At 45.0% G+C, this 20,463-nt stretch overlaps 1 pseudogene; it reads right to left on the bottom strand.

The window, feature by feature from the left end:
* Positions 1-3,651: 3,651 nt before the first annotated feature.
* LOC129636974 (eukaryotic translation initiation factor 3 subunit E-like) lies at positions 3,652-8,014 on the bottom strand (annotated as a pseudogene).
* Positions 8,015-20,463: the final 12,449 nt, after the last annotated feature.

The raw sequence follows: 20,463 nt of genomic DNA, 5'->3' as shown, positions 1-20,463 counted from the left end.
TTGAGGGGACCCTGCTTTCTCCCCATTCCCACAACCACCCCTCTCCTAACACTTTGACACTTGCCTCACTATTTCCGTTTGTGGTATGTTTACTTATCCAGCCGACTCACTTTCTCCCCTGTATGGCATAATTCAGATTCCTGAGAGAGACTCTGATAGGTTCAGCTGCTCGCCAGTGTCTCTGATTGGGCGCTCTTTTGCATTGGCCCACCTGTTAATTTATAATCACCCTGTGGATTGGCTGCCCTTGAGCCCGGTACTCACCGCTGGTCCCTTCAGCTGTGTTTGGCGTGGTCATGTGGTACAGACTTGACTGCATATGTCTGCTTCCTCAGTGAGACACCCGTGGGCAGGGAATTATGCTCTGGGCAGCTAGGAAGCAATAACATGCACCATGAGTGACCAACTCCAGAAAGATGAATCCAGGAAAATATAATTTTATGAAAATTATAGAATATCTTTATGAAAAGATCAATTCTTTTGAGTTTATGTAGCAATTCACATAACGCTAAACACCCCAATCATCTTCTGAGTTGGGATCCATGAGGAACCACTTAAAAGAACAGATAAAACTATTAATGAATAGCTTGTGTTCTTAGTTGCTCAGTCATGTCCAACTCTTTGTGGCCCCATGGGCTGTAGCCTGCCAGGCTCCTCTGTCCATGGGATTTCCCAGGCAAGAATACTGGAGTGGGTTGCCATTTCCTCCTCCAGGGGATCTTCCTGGATCGGGGATTGAACCCACATCTCTTGTGTCTCCTGCATTGGCAGGCGGATTCTTTACCACTAGCACGACCTGGAAAGCCCATGATTAGCATGTTGCAGTCAGTTAATCAATTCAATAAGTAGTATTTGAAGATCTAAACACACTTACTGAGACTTCCCTGGTGGTCCAGTGGTTAAGAATCTGCCTTGCAATGCAGGGGATGGGAGACAGTTTCCATCCTTGGTGGGGGAACTAAGATCCCTACATGCCAAGGAGCAACTAAGCCAGAGAGCTGCAGCTACTGAGCCTGTGCACTCCAGAGCCCAGGCACCACAACTAGGGAGTCCGTGAGGCACTGTGAAAGGTCCTGCATGACACAACAAATGTCCTGTGTGCCGCAACTAAGACCTGTCGCAGCCAAATAAATAAAATATGTGTGTGTGTGCTAAGTCGTGTCCGACTCTTTTCAACTCCATGGACTATGGTCCACCAGGCTTCTCTGTCCATGGGATTTCCCAAGCAAGAATACTGGAGTGGGTTTTCATTTCCTCCTCCAGGGGATATTCTTGACCCAGGGACCAAACCCACATCTCCTGTGTCTCCTGCATTACGGGGGGATTCTTTATCTGCTGAGCCATCGACGAAACCCATAAACAAATAAACTCACTTACTGAATGTGAAAGCTGTCTATTCTCTTAAATATTTTAGATCATCTTGTGATTTTATTTATTTACCAAAAGAAAGTGTATCAGTGAAAAACTTCATTATAAAATACCTTCCTGGTGGAGCATGGCTGATATGCTCAGTAGAGCATGGAGCTAATGAAATATCTTCCCAGGTAAAATTGATATCTTTCATCTTGATGATTTTTTTTTCCTGATCCAGAGCATCAGAGATTTGTTTTCCTCCACATTAAATTTCATGAACTCCTCATAAGCTTAAAAGTTCTTGTTGTTGTTCAGTCACCCAGTTGTATCCAACTCTGCAACGCCATGGACTGGATGGAGCACAGCAGGCCTCCCTGTCCCTCACTATCTCCCAGACTTTTCCCAAGTTCATCTTCATTGCATTGGTGATGTCATTCAGCCATCTCATCCTCTGATGCCCTCTTCTCCTTATGCCCTTGATCTTTCCCAGCATCAGGACTTTTCCAATAAGTTGTCTGTTTGCATCAGAGGACCAAAATCCTGGCGCTTCAGCTTCAACATCAGTCCTCCTAGTGAATATTCAGGGTTGATCTCCCTTCAGATTGACTGGCTTGATCTCCTTGCTGACCAAGGGACTTTCAGGAGTCTTCTCCAGCACCACAGTTCGAAGGCATCAATTCTTTGGCATTCTGCCTTCTTTATGGTCCAGCTCTCACAACAGTATGTGACCACTGGGAAGACTATAGCCCTGACTATACAGACCTTTGTTGGCAGAGTAATGTCTCTGCATTTCAACACACCGTCTAGTTTTGTCATTGCTTTCCTGCCAAGAAGTAATTATCTTGTAATTTCATGGCTGCAGTCACCATCGACAGTGATTTTGGAGCCCAAGAAGAGGAAATCTGTCACTATTTCCACCTTTTCCCCTTCCATTTGCCATGCAGTAATGGGGCCGGATGCCATGATCTTAGTTTTTTTTAATATTTAGTTTTAAGCTGGCTCTTTAAGAAGGTCTTATGCCTTATTTTAGCCTGTGGTCAGGTCTGGAATAAGCTCCCACATGCTGCTCAGCAACTAAGTCTGCGAGCTGCAACTACTGAGCCCACGTACTCTAGAGCCCAAGCACCACCACGATGATGAAGTTTCCTCATTCGCTATAGCCATTATTCTTTCTTCTTTTAAACAAATGCTCCCTTTTCTTGGGATTATATCTACTTCATATTGGCCAGATTCATGACTTCCCAGCCTTCTTTTCCTCCTTCCACAATCAGTTCTACATCTACCTTTTCCCAGAAACTCTCTGAAGACATGGGGCCAACAGGACTGTCTTATATGAAGCCTTACTCAACTTATGGCAGAATGAAAGTCTCTTTTTTCCTTCAAACTCAGATGGTAAACAAGATCGTTCTGTAGCCTCTTCCTCAGAATAAGCCTAATCATCTATTTCAAAAGTGCATGATTCATGAGAAATAAACTAGAAAATCTTTTTCTGCTTCCTTGATACAAAAGCCTCTGTATTTTGCATATGAAGGAATGCTTCTCAATTAACAATGAATGGGAGTGAATATCCTTAACTTCTAAGAAGTCATGCTTGACATCTGGATAAAGAAAGACTTTCTCTTGGAGTTGTTTAAAATGTTCTAGTCAGACATGACCTAGTGACTGAACAGCAACAAAATGGCTCAGACCACTTTCAAACTGCTGGCCTCCAGTGGGAGATCTTGTTTGCCTATCTATCTTCAAAGATAGATTACTTATAATTAAGTTTACATTTTAACATATATCAGAACTTATTTATTCAAAGAACTTCCAAGGCATAAACATGCACCTTTACTTAAAACATTATTAGGGCCTTTCAGGGACTGTCTTCAAGAATATCTCAGGAGGCTTCCCTGGTGGTTCAGAGTTAAAGAACCCATCTGCCAATGCAGGAGATACAGGTTTGAGCCCTGATCCTGGAAGATCCCACAAGCCTCAGAGCAACTAAGCCCGTGAGACACAACTATTGAGCCTGTGCTCTAGAGCCTGGGAGCTGCAACTCCTGAGTTCACCTGCTGCGACTACGGAAGCCCTCGCACTCTGGAGCCTGTGTTCCACAACAAGATAAGCTATTGCATTGACAAACTTGTGCACCACAACTAGAGAGTAACCCCCACTAACCACAACCAGAGAAAGCCCTCCCAGCAACGAAGACTCAGCACAGCCAAAAGTAAATAAATAAAATTTTAAAAACTAACCTATAAAAAAAGAATGTCTCAGGAAAATCAGAAGGATTGGGTTGCTAGGATGGTCAAACTGTCAGATCAGAGATTTGAGTTCAGGGGTGAATTTTCTTTAACGAAATCCAGCCAATTTTATTCAAATTCTCCGGAATTTGAAGCTCCAATACTTTGACCATCTGATACGAAGAGCTAACTCATTAGAAAAGACCTTGATGCTGGGAAAGACTGAAGGCAGGAGAAGGGGACGACAGAGGATGAGATGGTTGGATGACATCATCGACTCAATGGACGTGAATCTGAACAAACTCCAGGAGACAGTGAAGGACAGGGAAGCCTGGCATTTTGCAGTCCATGGGGTCACAAAGAGTCAGACCCAACTGAGCAACTAAACAACAGCAACTGTGGCTGGTAAAGGAGGGGATCAATAATGTCACGGCACCCTTTGGGGTGATGGAAGAAAACAGAGACCAATGAATGAACCATGTTCGTGGCTGAAAGACTGAAGTGGAGAACGCAGGGAATTATTATCTATGGTCCCTTTGAGCTCCGTAAGGTCTTCCATGGATGCATCCCAATTCTGTGTTAAGATTTCAGAAGTCAGTGTTTCCTAGAGTGAACTCAAAGAATTTCTTTTTTAAAAACTTTTTATTTTCTATTGGAGTATAGCAGATTAACAGGCAATGTTGTGATAGTTTCAGATGAATAGGAAAGGCACTCAGTTCAGTTCAGTTCAGTTCAGTCCCTCAGTCGTGTCCGACTCTTTGCGACCCCGTGAATTGCAGCACTCCAGGCCTCCCTGTCCATCACCAACTACCGGAATTCACTCAAACTCACATCTATCGAGTTGGTGATGCCATCCAGCCATCTCATCCTCTGTCGTCCCCTTCTCCTCCTGCCCCCAATCCCTCCCAGCATCAGAGTCTTTTCCAATGAGTCAACTCTTCGCATGAGGTGGCCAAAGTACTGGAGTTTCAGCTTTAGCATCAGTCCTTCCAAAGAACACCCAGGGCTGATCTCCTTTAGAATGGACTGATTGGATCTCCTTGCAGTCCAAGGGACTCGAAAGAGTCTTCTCCAACACCACAGTTCAAAAGTATCAATTCTTCAGCGCTCAGCTTTCTTCACAGTCCAACTCTCACATCCATACATGACCACTGGAAAAACCATAGCCTTGACTAGACGGACCTTTGTTGGCAAAGTAATGTCTCTGCTTTTCAATATGCTATCTAGGTTGGTCATAACTTTCCTTCCAAGGAGGTAAGCGTCTTTTAATTTCATGGCTGCAATCACCATCTGCAGTGATTTTGGAGCCCCAAAAAATAAAGTCTGACACTGTTTCCCCATCTATTTCCAATGAAGTTATGGGACCAGATGCCATGATCTTCGTTTTCTGAATGTTGAGCTTTAAGGCAACTTTTCCACTCTCCTCTTTCACTTTCATCAAGAGGCTTTTTAGTTCCTCTTCACTTTCTGCCATAAGGGTGGTGTCATCTGCATATCTGAGGTTATTGATATTTCTCCTGGCAATCTTGATTGCAGCTTGTGCTTCTTCCAGCCCAGCGTTTCTCATGATGTACTCTGCATAGAAGTTAAATAAGCAGGGTGACAATATACAGCCTTGACGTACTCCTTTTCCTATTTGGAACCAGTCTGTTGTTCCATGTCCAGTTTAACTGTTGCTTCCTGACCTGCATACAGGTTTCTCAAGAGGCAGGTCAGGTGGTCTGGTATTCCCATCTCTTTCAGAATTTTCCACAGTTTATTGTGATCCACACAGACAAAAGCTTTGGCATAGTCAATAAAGCAGAAATAGAACTCGGTCATACATATATATGTATCCATTCTCTCCCAAACTCCCTCCCATCCAGGCTGCCACATAGCATTGAGCAGAATTCCCTTGCTATACAGTCGGTCCTTGTTTGTTATCCATTTTAAATACAGCAGAGTGTACACGTCCATCCCAAACTCCCTGACTACCCCTTCCTCACATCCTTTCTCCCTTCCTCCTGCAACCATAAGTTCTGAATTCAAAGCATTTCTATCCACTGCTGGAACCAACACTCTAAAAAAGGAAAGATATTCTGCTGCTTCAGAGTAATTCTGCATTCATATTGGCATTTTGCACGCCTGTAAACCTTCCCTAGTGGCTCTGATGGTAAAGAATCTCCCTGCAATGCAGGAGGCCCGGGTTCAATCCCTGGGTCAAGAAGATCCCCTGGAGAAGGGCATGGCAACCCACTCTAGTATTCTTGCCTGGGAAATCCCATGGACAGAGGAGCCTGGTGGGCTACAGTCCATAGGGTCACAAAGAGTCAGACATGACTGAAGTGACTTAGCATGCAAAGTGTATCTAAATATTCTTGCCTAATACCACGCTTGTCTGCCAAGTCGTGAAACAGCATCTGACTGTCCCTGGCTGACTGCATTTGCCCCGGAGTTTCTAGATCTTCTAACATCTTCACAGCTGGTTCAGTTTCTACCTGAAGCTGTTTCAGTTGTGCAACAATAGTGGTTCTTTTTTCCTCCCAGTGCATGAGGAATATCCTCGAAATCAAGTATTTTTATACTTCCATAGCAAAGCCTACCACATTGGTATCACTAAGAAGATCCTATTTACCTTGTGACAATTCTTTTTCATTATTTAATCTCCTTTACAGAGAGAAATTCAAGCAATGGAAAGACTAGATGCTGATCCAAAAAGTGCATGATGCTAGTAGCCAAGTCATCCCCTCCATCTTGCCAAGGAAAAGGATACACTTTTAATACTTATCTCATCCATCACTCAAAGAACTACAAGTACACTTTGGAAATACTATTGTCTATCTTTCTAGATTTTTCTAAAGCTAGTGGAACTATTAGAATTTGAACCACGTTTTGGAGAAGGAAATGGCAACCCACTCCAGTATTCTTGCCTGGAACCATGTTTAGGATGTAGTTAAATCAAGTCTGGTTTGGAAAAGAATCCTCTGAGCAGATTTTTTTTTAATGTAAAAATTAAGAGTAGGATATTGACTTTGCTGTGTTCTTGGAGAAACCCTTTCACATCTAAACGTTTGACATTTGATCTGAGATTTATTCACACTTTCACACTTAAGATCTTTCATTGGAGATTAGACATAATTTTTCATTTCAACAGGATTTACACATGATTATAGTCACAAATTCTGGAGACACAAGTTCTGTGTCATCACAGAATTCAAGACAAACAAAACTGATAGGATCTATCAGTAGACAGATCTATAATTGTCCACAAACTGTAGGATAAAGGAGTCTATGCTGTAAACACAGTGAAGGATATTCATTTAAAAAGGTTTAAAATAGAGGCAAAGAAAAGAGACAAAAGGTGGCATTGCGTATATATTTCAATTTATAGAACTGACATTTCTGAACTCTAACATGTTGTTTCTGTGATATAAATGCACTAAGGGAGCACTTATTAAAATTAAAGGGAGAAATTAAAATTTCTTTTTAATGTGAAATTCATCTCTTAATTATTGTTTTTTTAAGTGTTAAAGATTTGGGGGAAAATGTTAAGGATGTGTATATCTTCCACCAGTGTATACAGAAGGGGGCTGGCTTTTTAAAATATATGCTACAGAGGGAAAGTGGACTTTACATGTATTTAGGAGAAACTTGTATAGACTTCATCTGCAATTCATTTTTAAATTCCTTAACATCTAATTCAGTGGTGTCATTCCCAGGGCAATTTGTTCCTGGAAAAACTGAGTTTTTCAAGTTTTGTTTTGAATATATAGCTGATTCATACTGAAAGAATGTTTTCTGTGGTTCTGTTCTTATTAAGAGTTTATTTTAAAAGCCCATGAAAATCAACAGAAAAGAAATGAAAAAAATACCTGTGGCAGGAAAAGATCTTATTAATAGAACATAAAGGTCTTTGGGATGGCTAGTCCATTGGGCTAACAACAATATGTTTTTAAACAGAATTTACATTTCAGCATTTTACAATCTACAGAAGGTTTTCATATCCACTATCTATCTCATTTGATCTATTGGATGGGTTAGGCAATTTATTTGTGTAACTAAGACACTAAGAATCTCATCAAAAACTGAACTTGGGCCACTACATTCTGCTATTTTCTACAATATAATCTGAACTATAAAATAAAATAGATACATACTCTCAAAAAATCCTTATTTATGAGCAGAGATGTGACTGAAAATTTTCCAAAAAGACCTGTGCTTTGGGTTTTAGCTGTAGTTGTTATTGCCAGGTCTTGCTGTTGATAATGCATTTTTCTGAATGCCAAAACAACTGGTAGAAAAGGCTATTTAAGAAATAAGAAAGTCAGTCAATTTTATGGAAAGCATCAACTCTGGGAATCATCAGTGCTGTTTGCCAAACGTTTCCATGCTCTCCTGCCCTCCAGGAACATGGTAGGCTTATACTTTTTGTCCTTTTTGAGGTTGGGTGGGACCATGACACTAATTCTGGCCAGTAAGTTGGAGCAGAGATTATGTCACTTCCAAAGCTGATTCCAGGAAGAAACAATTCATTATTGGTACCAGACTGTCGAGAGTTTTTTTTCCTCCACCACAGTGGTAAGCAGAGCTGCAAACAGTGACTGCTCCATCCATCTGGGTTCCATGAGGAACATGCGGCGTGAATAAGAAATAGAACTTTCTTATTGTAAGCCCCCAATTTGTTATCTCAGCTAGGCATGCCCAGCCTGATTGATGCAGCCAATTGTTTGGTACCTTGAAGTAAAACAAAGCAGGTACTCGCCTAAATGTTTGACTTTACTACTTGTTATTCCAGTATTCTTCAAAGGCATCCTTAGATTAAAGAAGAACCACCCTGAACTTGACCAATACAGGCCAGACTTCTGTGGCAGGCATGTGGTTTTACAGCTGTCCACATAATTACACTTCACTGGGAGAGCTGCCATTGTAAGAACATGCAGAAGATGAAGTGGTAACTTAGAGTCACTCTGTCTCAGAGACCGGGGGCAAGAAAGACTTCCCAGTGGAGGTCAAAGCTTGAGCTCTGTCTTACATGGGAGGGAAGGAGGGCGGAATTCATGGGGAAAGATGTGGGGAATGATACTCAGAGCCGCCACTAACAGGGAGTCTGTCCAAGCTAGAAAAACGTGCCCCTTCTAGGTGAGTGATGGGCTTCCCAGGTGGGTCAGATGGTAAAGAATCTGCCTGCAATGCAGGAGACCCAGGTTCGATCCCTGGGTCAGGAAATGGATAAGGAAATGGCAACCTGCTCCAGTATTCTTATCCAGAAAATCCCATGGATGGAGGAGCCTGGCGAGCTACAGTCCATGGGGCTGCAAAGTCAGACACGACTGAGTGACTAACACTGGGTGGATGAATGGGAAAACATGACCACAGCCCCCATGGATACAGCCTCATGCCAAGCACGCTGTTGGGGGAGGGGGCGGAGTGATGGAATGTGGGGCTCTGTAAGTGGAACAAGCTTGAATTCCAACCCCACTCACCATCTCAGCCAGGTATCTCTGAGCAGTGCAGAAATCAACAACTATGCGACTGGCTGCAAAGACCCAGACTTGCAGAGCAGAAAACCCCCCGAGTAATGGTGTTGCTGTTGTTGTTTAGTCACCAAGTTCAACTCTGTTGTAACCCCATGGACTGTAGCCCGCCAGGCTCCTCTGTCCATGGCATTTCCTAGGCAAGAATAGTGGAGTGGGTTGCCATTTCCTTCTCCAGGGGATCTTCCCCACACAGGGATCAAACCTGCATCACAGGCAGATTCTTTACCACTGAGCCACCTGTAATAGCATAGCTGCAAGGAAAGCCAAGGCACGTTGGAGAGCTGCAAGGCATTCTTTATTGAATCACACAAAGCGGAAAGCAATAGGAGTTGAGGCTGGAGAGCTGAGCTTCCTGGGCTCACACAGGGCTTAGATCCCGAAAGCAGGAACCTGGACGTGGGTGTGAAGGGCATTGAAAGGAGTGGCCGGCCGACCAGCAGCTCTGTGCCAAGTCAAGCTGGAATCTGGGGTGGAGACACTCATGTGTACCCCTGGCACAGGCTTATCAACAAATCCGCCCGTGTTTTGAACCCAATGGAAAAAGGTAAAAGCTCTCCAGTCAAAAAAAAGAAAAAAAAAGAAAGAAACCTAGAGTTCTTCGTTGCCCAATCTGTTTACACGCCTTTGTCAACCCTCATAAACCCCTGGGAGGGACGTGACAGCCACACTAGCCCAGGGACCGCAGCCTGATGGGAAATAATTGTCGATGTTGTGAAATAAAGCAGGGTCGTGAAACAAACCATGACAGCCTGTTTTTATAAAACGTCTATGGGTTGTGGATCATGGACTTTCTGCACTCATTTTTATTTTTATTTTTAAATATTGTAATCCACCTTGATGACTGAGGGTCTTGGCGCTCCCTTGAATTGTGTGCTGGAGCTAAGAGCCTCGATCTCCCCACCCTGGCCCCAGCCCTGTGAATGGATCAGATCTGCCTCGTGGGGAAGGGTGGAACAGAGGCTAGAGTGGGAACCCTGACTGCATGTTAGAATCACTTGGGAAGTTCTAAAAGCTGTCCATGGCCTGACCTCACCACAGACCAATTAAATCAGAATTTCTGGGAGTGGAGCACAGGCATGCATATGTTATAAAATCTTTCCAGATGATTCTCTTTGGCAGCAAACCAGGCTTGCAAACCACAGCCTTAAACAGATATTTAGGTTTTGATGTAGGGAATGAGGAAGACAGAGGAGCCAGTATCCTGGCTTGGGTGACTCAGAGGACCACACTTCCAGTTTGCAAAAGAGGGAACCCGAGGTAGAGGGTCCAGGTGGAGAAACAGAGCTGGAGGTGGAGAGGACAATAAATCAGTGGTTTTGAACCAACTGAGTTGGAAGTGGAAGCACCTGAATGAATACAAGGCTGTGAAGTTGCAGTGGAGACAGAAAGGGAGGTTGGGGAATGAGCTTAGAGGTGGAGGTGGGTGATGAAGCAGGAGATGTGATTGTTGTGGGGAGGGGGTGGGGCAGGAGGAAGGGGCCCCAGAATGCCTAGCGGTGAAGAAGGCTGCTCCATCCCTAAGGGGCATCTCTCCTGATGCCTGTGTCTCCATGTCCAGTTTCACCTTTAACACTGGAAGGTCTCCACCAAGATCCCTCCAGGGAGGGAACTGGAGTCTTGTTTGCAGAACCACACTATGGCTCCCAGACAGGAGAACAGACTGAGAGGCTTCCTATGGATTGAATTCAAAGGTAGGGAAGGCAAAAAGTAGGGTTTGCCTGGAAGATTGGTGAATTAGGAAATGTGGACAAAGATGGCTAACTCTCTGATGCCTTTCCCCAAATGTGTGGTGCTGGAGAAGATTCTTGAGAGTCCCTTGGACTGCAAGGAGATCAAAGCAGTCATTTCTAAAGGAAATCAACCCTGAATATTCATTGGAAGGATGGATGCTGAAGCTGAAGCTTCGATGCTTTGGCCACCTGATGTGAAGAGCTGACTCACTGGAAAAGACCCTAATGCTGGCGAACATTGAAGGCAAAAGGAGAAGAGGGTGACAGGGGGTGAGATGGTTAGATAGCATCACCAACTCAATGGACATGAATTTGAGCAAACTCCCAGAGATAGTGAAAGATGGGAAAGCCTTGCATGCTGCAGTCTATGAGGTCATAAAGCATCAGACACGAGTAAGTGATTGAACAACAACAAACCTGTCCAGTCAGGAGAATCAGCTGGGATGCCTATTGCAAGTATAACTTTTCATACCTGGACCCCGATCTACTGCATCAGACCTTCCAGGAGAGGGCCCTGGGATCTGCATTTTTAACAAGCTTCCTTCCCTTGTGGCTCAGCTGGTAAAGAATCCACCTGCGATGCGGGAGACCTGGGTTTGATCCCTGGGTTGGGAAGATCCCCTGGAGAAGGGAAAGGCTACCCACTCCAGTATTTTGGCCTGAAGAATTCCATGGACTGTATAGTCCATGGGGTTGCAAAGAGTCAGACAAAACTGAGCGACTTTCACACTTCACATCAGTTCATGTGACTCTTTAGACAGCATGAGTTTGGGAGGTGCTGCTCTGTAGACAAGAGGAGCCTTCCTCTGTGCTGTTGTTTGGAGCGAAGACTGTCCAGGTTTTTCCAATTTGGCTCAAAAAAGCAGAAAGTGATGGTTTGATATGGCATCATCAATGGAAAGATTTTATGAGTCAGTCCTGTTCCTGGGAACATTCAGCTTCCCTTTGTATCTTCTTCTCTGCCCTTCTCCAGTGTAATGCACAGCCCGAGCCCACGCCTGCCATGTCCCCACTGACCCTCGCCTGCTGCCACCCAGTCCCAATCCAGGACACATTCACCAGTTTTCCCAAGAGAAACTGTTGCTGGAAGCAACAGTTGCCTTGAAATGTAGGAAGATAAATCCTTTCAAGCCTCTTTGCTGGCACTCTCATCTATTTCCCGTTTGGTTTATGCAGTCTGAAAGGTCCTTGTTCATCCATTTGGTTCAAGTCAGTTTAGAAAAGTAATGCACTTGAAAAATAAAAGATTGCCATTGATCTTCAGGGGGGATCAGTCTAAAATGCTTCTCTGATTTTTGCCTTGGGGGCTGCTTTTCGCTTTTCTCAGTTGTGAAGTTTGTTCTTATGTAGTTCTCCTAGGAAATGGCACTTTCCCAAGCTTGACAAAGAAAAGCTTCAGGGAAATAAAACTTGGATGTGATGAAATGAACTCAGCCCCCAAAGTCAAGAATTTCCTTTCTCTCCTCCAAGCCTCAGGTTTGTGAATAGCTTTTATCACATTGGAGTTAAGTGTTGTTCTTGTACAGAAAAAAAAACAGAAATCTGATGGTGGATCAACTGAAATTCATCATAATTATTTAAAGATAAATGACACCGAAAGACACCAGAGCAGACTAGAGGGAGTCTGACAGCGGTGCTTGCTAAGTGAGGTGTGTGCGTACTCAGCTGCTAAATCATGTCCGACTCTTTGCGACCCCATGGACTCTAGCCCTCCAGGCTCCTCTGTCCATTGGGATTCTCCAGGGAAGAATACTGGAGAGGGTAGCCATTCCCCTCTTCAGGGGATCGTCCCGACCCAGGGATCGAACCTGAGTTCGATCTCCTACATTGGCTGGCAGGTTCTTTACCACTGAGCCACCTGGGAAGCCCCTGAGTGAGGAGCCAGAATCCTAATTAGCCTGTGATAAACAACAACGAAAAACATTACCTTTCTCCCCCAAAATTTATTGGTTCATGCAACAAATTCTCATATGTGTGCAGGCACTGAACTCGGCCCTGGGGCTATAAGAGGACACAAAAGAATTCTCTGCCTTCCTAAAACTTTCAGAATAGTGGGACAAAAGCAAGTAAAATGAGAAAGAAATGTAATTGCAAGTGATAAGTGCTCTGAAGCAAACAGACTGGGGACTCTGAAGGTCAGCTGCAATGGGACACTAGCGTTGAATAGACTGGCAGGGCGGGGCCTTACTAAGGAAGCAACGTTGGAGCTGAGATGCAAGTGTTGTGAAGGGGAAGAGCTGGGGGAAGCCTCCAGGGAGAGGCCTGTAGAGATGGGCTCCCTCCAGGGTAAGACTAAGAGAGAAACTCATCTCAGAAGTGCATGATTGAAACATTAAAGACAGGGACGTCCCTGGTGGTCCAGTAGTTAAGACTCTGAGCTTCCAATGCAGGGGCCACAGGTTCTATCCCTAGTCAGGGAACTAAGATACCCATTCTCCGAGGCATGGCCACACACACACACACACTCCAAAACAACAACAACAAAAATAAAAAACATTAAGAATTCTAAGTGGAAGGATCAGAACCAGAGATAGGAGAGAGGTACAAAGTGGGATGATGACAAGGATGGACTAAGCAACAGGCAGCAGGCAAATTTGAAAAGACCAGAGCCCAAACTGGCTCTTTCTGCAATGTCCAACAGTATCCATTTACCCCCATGTGTCTTGAATTATTTATATCAGTTCCCAAGTGTCCCAGTAGGTGAACTGATTGGAAGGCCCTACTTAAGGGTTTAGTGGCTTCCCCAACAGGTTAGTGGTAAAGAATCTACCTGTAATGCAGGAAACACAGGAGATGCAGGTTCAATCCGGGGTTGGGAAGATCCCCTGGAGGAGGAAATGGCAACCCACTCCAGTATTCTCACCTAGAGTATTCTATGGACAGAGGATCCTGGAGAGATATAGTTCATGGGGTCGCAAAGAGTCAGCCCCGACTGAGCAACGGAGCACACACAAAGTTTTAGGTCCAAACCAAACCAACTTGGGAAAACCTACCTGGGGTTAACCTTAGCTAGGTATCTAGATTCTATGCTCAAACCTCTTCACCATCTTCTAGTTTTTCATACTGGAAAGCATTTCTGGCTGATAGAACACCTTGGGGAAAGCAGGGGTCTAGAAAGCTGAAGAAAATGAGGTAATGACATTGCATTGTGACACAGCCCTAAGGACGGGTGAGATTGTGGGAACCAAGGTCACAGGGACGGGTCAGCAGGAGACAGTTGGTAGTAGGCATCCCTTGTCAGTTATTCAATCAACAGCCTTCTGATTTGCCTCTGATTTGAATGGAAATATTTTGGGAGGGGGAGATCTATTCACTCTACTCACAAGGCGCCTTCCATTCTAAAGCAAACTCTATTCTCAAGGCACCTTCCATTCTAAAGCAAGGCTAGGAAGAAGGGTTCTGCAAAATACAGCTACCTGCCAGGGGTGGATCATGACAGCCAATAAATTACACTTACTACAAGGTAAGGGCGCATCCAAGCCATGAAGACATTCTTATTTTCACCTGAGGGCAAAGGAAGTGCAGGTGTAGGGGAAGAAAACGGTGTGGAAAACTGATAACCCCTCCACGGTTCTTAGAATCCAACCCTAAGAATGGCAGCTTGGCAAGTGAGAGTCCAGAGTCCTGAGACTCCTTGAGGTTACCTAGTCCAGCCTCACTCTGAACACAGAATTCACCCACATCATCCTCAGCAGAGCGCCCTTGACCTTGAACACCTCCAGCAAGAGATGACCCACCACTTTGCAGGTAGCTCTTCCAGGGTCTGTCTCCTTCAGATTTCTGCCCTGGTGGCTCAGCAGTAAAGAATCCGCCTGCCAATGCAGGAGACACAAGAGACACTGGTTCAATCCCTGGATCGGGAAGATTCCCCTGGAGGAGGGCATGGCAACCCACTCCAGTGTTCTTGTCTAGAGGATCCCAAGGACCAAGGAGCCTGGCGGGCTACAGACCATGGAGTTGCAAAAGAGTCAGACATGACTTAGGGACTAAACAACAACTTAAAGGATCTGCCTCCTTCAGATTTGTAACTCTGGAGCCATGCGCTCTGCTGTTATTGTTACAGACAGTTAACGCAGTCTGGGGCTGGCTTTGACTCCCAGCCCCCCACTTGGCAGCTGCGTCAGGTTGGTCATTAGTTAACCTCTTAGTGCTTCCATTTCCACAGATATTAGATAAAGGAAGATCCAGCCAGTCCATCCTAAAGGAAATCAGTCCTGAATATTCATTGGAAGGACTGATGCTGAAGCTGAAACTCCAATACTTTGGCCACCTGATGTGAAGAACTGACTCATTGGAAAAGAGCCTGACACTGGGAAAGATTGAGGGCTGAGAAGAGGACGACAGAGGATGAGATGGCTGGATGGCATCACCAACTCAACAGATATGAGTTTGAGTAAACTCCGGGAGTTGGTGATGGACAGGGAGGCCTGGCGTGCTGCAGTCCATGGGGTTGCAAAGAGTCGGACACGACTGAGTGACTGAACTGAACTGAACTAGATAAAGGCAGGGGGCAATAATCGTCATAACTCATATGTAGTAGTAATAGTATATGACACAAGTAAGGCACTTAAAGTGGAACCTGGTGCCGAGGGAGAGCACAGTAAACATTAGCTGTGACGACGGCCATGCATACTGCAGAGTCTTCTTCTTTCCAGATGAAATATCTCCAGTTCCATCAACCGTGCTGTAGATCATGTAGTTCTAAACAGCTCCTCCCTTAGAAGCTCCTCCATTCAGTGAGACCCACAGGAACTGATGTGATATTCTGACATGGTAGAACCTGCCCCCCGTGCGGTGGGAATAGCACCTGCCTTGACACAGACTTCACAATGGTATCAGTGCTGCCTTTGACTGAGTTGGCTTTTTATCTGCTCAGTCACATCACTTGTCCTTATCAGTCTATCAACACCTAAAACTACCAGGGTTTTTTTTTTTTTCCCATAAAAACTACTGTCAAACCAAGCCTTTCCAAGCTATACTTATGTAATTTCTTTTGGAGGCATGAATATATTTACATTAAACTTAATTCTAGGTCTGGGATCTTTGTTCCAGTCTATTGCAATATGTTTGTAATCTGGTTTTATTATTTCAGTCTTTCCTAAGGTTTTATCTTGTGCAAAATTTGAGAAATATGCTTTATTTTTATCTAAGTGGTCAGTAAAAATGTTATCCAAACAGATCCAAAAACAGAGCCCTGTGGGAAACCACTAGAGACCTCCAGCTAATAAATGACCTTTTCTTGAATATTTGTCTTATGAGTCGACCTAACCCTATGATCATTATCCTTCCCTTTTTCAGGAAGATAGCTTTTTCATAAAGATATGGTGGAACAATGTATGCTGTTTCTATTTCAATTCTTTGTGGGTAAAAGAACTGTTGATCTCGAATTATTCCTTGTTAGAAGGCAATGGCACCCCACTCCAGTACTCCTGCCTGGAAAATCCCATGGACAGAGGAGCCTGGAAGGCTGCAGTTCATGGGGTCGCTGAGGGTCGGACACAACTGATCGACTTCACTTTCACTTGTCACTTTCATGCATTGGAGAACGAAATGGCAACCCACTCCAGTGTTCTTGCCTGGAGAATCCCAGGGACGGGGGAGCCTGGTGGGCTGCCATCTATGGGGTCACACAGAGTCGGACACAACTGAAGTGACTTAGCAGCAGCAGCAGAAAGAAAAGTAGTGGCATTACATAATCACATGATATGGTGCTAACCTCCACCACCACATCCCAGAGCTCAGGGCATAGATGCATGGGCTTCTCAGAGCTCTAATCAGGTTGATAAAAATCCAGCAGTTTTGATAGATCGTATTATGCAAGGGAACCTGAATTAAAGCACCTGAGACCAGACAGTTTGGTGTTAAGCTGTAGTAAGGAAATTCCATTAAAGTTTCATCTTTTCTGTTGAAGATCCTGGTTGGATCTGGTACTTGGAACACACAGCTCAGGTCACTACACACACAACAGTTCCTTGCCACATTTTCCTAAGGACTGCCTCTGAAATATGCCATCTGAAACCACATAGGGCAGTGATCAATTTGTAATGTACAAAAGTATGGAATCACTATGTTGCATACCTGAAACTAATATAATATTGTAAGGCAATTATGCTTTAATTTTTTTTAACAAGAAAAAGAGTGTTTCCCTAGTGGCTTGAACGGTGAAGAATCTGCCTGCCAATGCAAGAGACACAGGTTCGATCCCACATCCTGTGGAGCAACTAAGCCTGTGTGCTACAGCTACTGAGCCTATGCTCTAGAGCCCAGGAGCCACGACTGCTGAAGCCCACGAGCCCTGAAGCCCAGGCTCCCCAACAGGAGAAACCACTGCAATGAGAAGCCTGCACACTGCAATGAAGATCCAACAGGGCCAAATAAATAATTTTAAACAGAAAAAGAAATCCCATAGGGGTAAGAGATTGCCGAGGGGGGATGTAAATACACAAGAAGCAAAAAAATGCTGGATATGGGTTTTGGGGTTGGGGGGTATTTATTTTTGGGCTGCTGAGGGTCTTAGTTGCAGCACATAGGATCTTCGAGCTTCGTTGCAGCATATGGGACCTAGTTCCCTGACCAGGGATCAAACCCGGACTCCCTGCATTGAGAGCACAGGGTCTTAGCCACTGGATCACCAGGGAAATCCCCATGCATGAGTTTCTGACTCAGGATGAAACACAAGGAAGTGGAAGAATTTTCACAGCAATGGGAAGATGGGAAACTCTGCCTCGCCCTGAAGCCCCTCCCCAAGAGGCAAAGACTCGTGTGGCTAGCAGATTGTGGACAAGTGACCTGGGGTGACCCAGAAAATGTCGGTCCTCAGCCAGTCCCTCTCCCCACAGCTTCCACGCCCAGGGGAGAAAACAGGAGCAGGAAAGGAAGACTTCCCAGGTAAGGAAGATGAGAGGAGAGCTGCAGATACATACTGACTGTGGTCATTTTTATATGAGTCTTTCTTCAAACACCCTCTTTTGCAGGGGGAGGGGGGGAAGGTGTCTAACACGGACCACACAAGTGTGACATTAGAAAGAAGAAAGAACCAGAAATCTGGGCCTGGGTCTACTTAAGTCCTTTAAATCTGTAAAATGAGGGCTGCGGAGACCAACTAAGGAAGCTCCATAAGCTTTTCAAATGCTAACGTTTTAGGCGTTGGAGTGTCCCACTCTGAAGAGTCAAAGAAGTGGTGGCAAGCAGGAGGTGGCAGAAACCAGGGTCAGATGTCAATCTTCTGCCACACAAACTCCTCTGCATACTTGGTAACCCTGACACCAAGGGGACCAAGCATTATCTGCCCCAAAGGAAGGGATGCGAGACTGTGACCAGAGGAGAACCAGCGAATTTGCAGAAGCATCAGGCTACACACTGGAGGCTGAGTTCCCAGATTCGGGCTCTCAGCCATCAACACCTGAGAAAGAGTAGTCTGAAGCTGCCGCCTCCAGTTCTGAAATAACCCCGTGTTTCGGGCTGGGGCTGGGACAGTGGCAAACCTGCAAACCCGGTAGCAACAGGAGGAAAGTGGCCGAAGAGGGAGGTCAGAGGGGCGCAATTCAGTTCTCTGTAATGATGACAAGTCTAGAAATGAAGGTGGAAAACCCAGAATGCACCGGGTCGCGGTTTCACCGCTGCATTTTCAGGGCCAGACTGTACTCCTGGTTTTGGTAAACATTTCCCGACAAAACCGAGTGTTCTCACCGCATAAATACTCTTCAACACTAATAATAGCCTATGAGACCAATAAGGGCTTCCCTGATAGCTCAGACAGTAAAGAATCTGCCAGAAATGCAGGAGATCCAGGTTCAATCCCTGGGTGGGGAAGATCCCCTGGAGCAGAAAATGGCAAAACAATCCAGTATTCTTGCCTGGAGAATTCCATGGACAGACCGAAGAGCCTGGTGGACTACAGTCCATAGCGTCGCAAAGAGTCTCAGAGACTAACACATGAGGCCAATATCTGTAAAGATGCCAGGTTGCCTGCAAATGAGCTGGAAATACCTCGGAGAGTTTCACAAAAATGAGACACGGAGCAGTGGAGCTCGGGCAAAGAAGATGGAGAGCGGCTTCTTTAAAGACGGTGGGAGGGAGGATGCAAACAGCTCACACGGTCAAGCCTTTTAAAATGGAAGGCACGTTTGCCTCAAGTCTGCTGAATAGCTGCAGCCCTGCCCGGGGCCCTTCGTAGAAGAATAGCTGTGGACGTTTGCGGAGTACCTGAAGGCTGATGCCTGAGGCTTTAGCGCCATCCAGTGGGAGCAGAGGGTATGGCGGCTGTGGACAGCTTCAGCCTGAAGGGAGAGGCGGAGATGAGACTCGGTCTGTTTTTCATCTGACAGTGATAGATGAGGCGAAGGTGGCTGAGCTTCATTTCATTATCACCCGTTTAGTTCCAAGAAGATGCCGTCTTGGGTCCCAGCCATCAATCCATTGGCATCATTTAAGGACCAGGTTGGGCTCAATTTGCCCATTCTATTTCAGCCCGGGTGGCGATGGAAACCCAGAGGAAGGGCTCTGAAACCCTCTTCTCCAGTCACACACTGATTCTCAGATGTCCAAACCTCCAGTCCCTGGGGTGTCCCTATTAATAAAAGAGTTTAATTATGTGCAGAACACAGAGACCTGAAGTCAGATTAGCCTCTGGAAGGGAGGGTGGGGGCGGCAACAATTGCTGCCTGAATGGGGAACATTCTTCCACTACCCGCAAGAAAAAGAACTCAGAGACAGGATGGTCTACTGGTCCAAACTACCCCTTGGAAGTGAAAGCAGTCTCTAGCGACAAGGGCCATATTCATGCCCTCTTGTTTCTGAAGAGATTGACTTAAGGATGACCCCTGAGGGGCTACATAGGCCTGGCACATTTTTTCCTTAAAAAGAAAGCAAATCCAGAGTGTTTGGTGGCTTCGCCCTCACTCAGCTCCCTTTGCTTGGTTACAGCCCACAAACACAGAAGAAAAGAAAAGAGTGGAGGAGGACTTCCCTGGTGTCCAGTGGTTAAGACTCTGAGCTCCCACTGCAGGGGCCACAGATTCCAACCCTGGTCAGGGAAGTCCCACATGCCTCAAAGTACAGCCAAAAAGGAAAAAAGCTAAATAAGTAAAAATTTTTGAAAAGAGGGAAGGAAATACATATATTTCTTGAGTACCCACACTGTGACAGATAATATACATGAAATTATATTGTTTTCTCCTCACAACAAACCTCGCTGGGTTATGGCCTCTTTGGGAAGACTAGAATAATCTAGAAGGGTCCAAATCATCATTTGTAATTCCCCTTTTTCTTTTGTTTTCCTTTGGGTGGGGAGGTTGGCTATTTCATCCTATTATGATCAGAAAAAACACCTGTTATGATTTCAATTTTCTAAAATTTGTTAATACTAGTTTTGTGGTGTAAGACGTGATCCATCCCAGAGAATGGTCTACGCATACTTAAGAAGAATGTGTATTCTGCTGTTTTGGGGTAGAGTATTTTATAGATAGATAGATATTACATATATATACATATGTATATTATATATATATATTAATATATATTTGGCCACACTGTGAGGCAAGTGGAGAAGGCAATGGCACCCCACTCCAGTACTCTTGCCTGGAAAACCCCATGGACGGAGGATCCTGGTGGGCTGCAGTCCATGGGGTCGATAGGAGT

This window comes from Bubalus kerabau, chromosome 1, assembly GCF_029407905.1.
Source record: "Bubalus kerabau isolate K-KA32 ecotype Philippines breed swamp buffalo chromosome 1, PCC_UOA_SB_1v2, whole genome shotgun sequence".
NCBI classification, from domain to species: Eukaryota; Metazoa; Chordata; class Mammalia; order Artiodactyla; family Bovidae; genus Bubalus; species Bubalus kerabau.
The sequence above is the reverse complement of the archived record's forward strand: the minus strand, read 5'-3'. Positions and strand labels throughout refer to the sequence as shown.